The following is a 4506-nucleotide window of genomic DNA, read 5'->3' on the forward strand; positions in this document are numbered from 1 at the left end:
GATGGAGTTTAAGGGTCAGTTAAATAAAATAAATTATGCAGGTGCTACGAGAATAAAGTCGTAGCATTTCCACATCAAAGTCATAATTTTACAAGAATAAAGTTGTATTTTTATGAGAATAAAGTCGTATTTTTATGAGAATAAAGTCGTATTTTTATGCTGTGTGTGAATGAGTGACCAGTGCGTTGTGAAGAATTTGGAGCATTTTGTTACAGCAATTTCTTCCAAATCTGTCTGGTTCCTCCGACTAAACAAACTCAAATACTTGCAGTGTCTCTTCAAAGTACTTATACTTATATTAGTGCGGTGATGTTGGGCTAAAAGACACAGTATTTCGTCGTGCGTAAAGTTGAAAATCACTCAGTCACACACAGCAGACTATACTCTCATAAAAATACAACTTTATTCTCCTAATATTACGACTTTTTTCTCTTTTTATTATTCTCTTAAAAATGACGTCTTTAATGTCGAAATGCTACAACTTTATTCTCGTAGCACCTACATAATTTATTTTATTTAACTGACCCTTATACTCCGTCGTAGATTTTAAACCTCTTTTTTTTAAATAAAATGTAATTGTTTTTCATGTCATGTTTTAATTCTGGACTTTACCTGTGAGTCTTTAAACTGTAAATGTGACTCTGGGTCTTAAACGTCCAAATGTCCCTTTGGTGGAGGTTTGTCACATTTAGATGAACCTGTTTGAGCTGAAGGAGAGTCCTCTGTCCACACTGCTCCACAACAACTCCTAAAAACACAACACAACCGAAAATCAACCAGAAAACAAATGAAAATCAACCAGAAAACAAATGAAAATCAACAAAAAAAAAAAAAAATCATCCTTAAATCGTCCCCAAACTCCCGCCACTCGGAGCTAACGGTCAGACTCCACACTCCGGTTTGTTTGTGAAAATATCAAATTAAACCACGTCAATCAGCCCCACATTCTCCTAAACACTGACAGAATAAACCCACATGTTTCAGAGTGAGTTTAAAGCTCAAACTCTGCCCTAAGTCAAGTTTTTAACAGAGAAAATCAGAAAAGTAGAGTTTTCTCTGAGGAGCCTCACCTCCCGCGTCACGTCTCGCGTACGTGCGTCAGTGCGTCACTACGTCACTACGTCACTCAACCCCGTCTGTGATTTGATAATTTTTTGTAAAAATTATTATTATTATTATTATTATTATTATTATTATTATTATTATTATTATTATTATTATAAACATATCATTGTTGTTGTTTTAGAAAAAGATATTTTGGGAGAAATACACGTGTTGAATCTGATCCTGATCCAAAATATCAGATTCACTGTTGTTCATTTTCTGACAAACACAAATTCGTTGTTTTTACATTTCTTTTGTTCTATATCTATCTTTCTCTAAACTATTGTACAAACCCAAAAGCCCTGAAAACAAAAAGCACTTTGCACAGAATTTGAAATATAAAATGTATTACTTTATTTATGTCCTCTGGCAGTGTGGGCGTGTCCTCTGGCAGAGTGGGCGTGTCCTCTGGCAGAGTGGGCGTGTCCTCTGGCAGAGTGGGCGTGTTCCTGGACTCTGAGGCTGGAGCTCTGTCCTTCTATGACGTCTCCTCTGATGGAGAACTGTTCCATCTCTGGACTTTCTCCTCGTCCTTCTCTGAGCCTCTGGTTCCTCTGTGTCTCTCGTGAAAAAGACGATGAACTAAACACAAACTGTATTTGTCCCACGATGAGACAGAACAGTGACAACAAAAAGTATGCAAGAAAAATAATAATACAATGACTATTATGAAACTACTGCACATCCAGTGATGGATAAAGTACTCAATTTTGTTACTTAAGTAAAAGTACAGATAGAGGTAAAAAGTTACTTAAGGAAAAGTAACAGTAACACGAGAAAAAATCTATTTAAGTAAAAGTATTTAAGTATCTATTTAAAAATGTTAAAAGTGTTATTCTCTTATTCCTTTAAGTGTAAATGTGATACTGATGTAAAAATGATGGAGATTTTGGTCAATACTTTTCATCCAAATCAATTTAACTTTTATCATGAATTTTGTGTGTTTATTTTTGTTTGTTCAAAGCTTAAATTCAAAAACATTTGTCAGGATGTTACCACAGATCATACCACAGATCCTCAGATCATTTCAAAAGTACTTTTTACTTCTTGGTCCTGTTAAAGAATGCAGTGAAATAAAAGTAAAAAGTATCCATTGTAGAATTTTGTCCAGTACTTTTACTATTTGTTTGAGTCATGTTTTTGTATATTTGTGGAGAAGTGACGTGTGGAGCGATGTGGGTGATGTAGGTTTGTGGGCGGAGCCTCGCACAGAACCGTGAGGAGGGTTGAAATGGGACCAGGGAGAGATCACTAGATTACTCAAAAAAGCCTCTTCAAGCTGTTTTTGAAGAGGAAAAACCATTATAACATGAGGGAAAGCTCTAAATAAATGCATTTAGCAGAACGCGGCTTTAAACACAGTAAATGAATGACAGTGATATGACGGTTTGTTCAGAGCGTTCAGCAGTTTGCGTCACAGATGTTTGTTTGTGTGTCGCTTCTTTCTGGGCACAGCAGCTCCTGGCGTCTTCACACGTTTATTTCAGTTAATTTCTCTGGAGGTTTTCAGTATTTTATGTAACATATGCTGACACAATGAGCAGTTTAACTTATATATTACATTTTTACATTAATATTTTGGGACTTTGAACTGCACATGCTGCACTTTTTAGTTGGTCAAGGGACAGAAGTTTTAGGGTTTGTTGGATCGTGTGATTTGAGCAGTTTGATTTTCCTGTATCCATGGTGACCAGGTCCAGGTCATATCTTGAAAATCGTTCTCTGTTCAGCCCCGTAGTTCAGACGTTCCTCAGGGGTCAATTTTAGGACTTGACTGTTTTCATGCTGTTCCTTGAGTTGATTTTTAAAAAGTACATTTCTTTTCATTGTTTTGCTGAAGATGTACAAGTTTACCTGCCCATTAAACCCAGCAACAATAAATATTTTTATTTTTAAACATTTGTTTGGTCATTTGTTTTCACTGGCTTTGAAGATGAGCTGAGCAGGACACTTGTATTTCTATAGTTTTATCATGTTTTATAAAATTGCACTTAATATTGCATTTGTACAACACTTTGGGCAGCTGGGGTTGTTTTTAAATGTGCTTTATAAATACATTTGACTTGACCCTGCTCGGACAGTTAAAACCTGAAGTTTCCATGCATGATATAAAATAACACACTTTTTTTCTCACTGTCTGACATGAAATCAGACTAAACTTTTCCTGTTTTAGGTCAATTAGGATTAACAAAATTATTTCTATTTGTTAAATGTCAGAATAATGAGAGAAGGAATTTTGTAGACTTTTTTTTCATAACATTTTACACAGTAACATTACTATGACTTTAAACCATTTGGGAAAACCCAGATGATGATGTCATGTGTTTGGAGGCTTCTGATTGGTTTATTGACACATCTGAGTTAATTAGAGACGCACCTGTGGATGTGTCTGAAACACACCTGAAACACTCCTGAAACACTCCTGAAACACTCCTGAAACACTCCTGAAACACTCCCGAAACACTCTGCTTCTTTGTGTAACATCAGGGGAAAGTTAAAAGAATCAGCCAAAACATCATGAAGTGAACTGTGGACCTGCTCAAGTCTGGTTCATCCTCGGTGCAGTTTCCGCCTGAAGGTGAAACGTTCATCTGTTCAAACAATTAAACACAAGTATAAAGACCATGGGACTGTCCAGCGTCACACCGCTCAGGAAGGACACGTGTCCCAGAGATGAACGAGCTTTGGTCTGAAATGATCAACACAAGAACAAAAGAAAAAAGACCTGGAGAAGAAGCTGCTGAAGCTGTAAGAGTGTGTCATTATCCACAGTGAAACGAGGACTGAGGACATGGACTGAAAGGACACTCTGCAGGAAGAAGACATGACTCCAAAAGAAACAGAAAAAAGGACACTGCAGGAAGAAGACATGACTCCAAAAGAAACAGAAAAAAGGACACTCTGCAGGAAGAAGACATGACTCCAAAAGAAACAGAAAAAAGGACACTCTGCAGGAAGAAGACATTACTGCATCGTGTCGTGGGGATGTTTTGCTGCAGGAGGGACTGGTGCACTTCACAAAACAGATGCATCAGGAGGAAAGAACATTATGTGGAAAAACTGAAGCAACATCTCAACACATCAGCAGGAAGTTAAAGCAACAAATGTGTCTTCAAATGGACAATGACCTGAAGCATATGGCCAAACTGGTGACAAAGAGGCTTAAGGATAACAAAGAGGCTTAAGGATAACAAAGAGGCTTAAGGATAACAAAGTCAATGTTTTGGAGCACACAAAGCCCTGATCTCAGTCCTATTGAAAATATATAGCAAATAGAAAAATTTTTAGTAATCCTAACTGACATGAAATCAGACTAAACTTTTTCTGTTTTATGTCAAACAGTGAGAAAAAAAGTGTTGTTTTTAATTTTTTTATAGTCTAAACTTCTGGTTTCAGCTATGC

The sequence above is a fragment of the Periophthalmus magnuspinnatus genome, chromosome 21, assembly GCF_009829125.3.
Source record: "Periophthalmus magnuspinnatus isolate fPerMag1 chromosome 21, fPerMag1.2.pri, whole genome shotgun sequence".
Taxonomy (NCBI): Eukaryota; Metazoa; Chordata; class Actinopteri; order Gobiiformes; family Gobiidae; genus Periophthalmus; species Periophthalmus magnuspinnatus.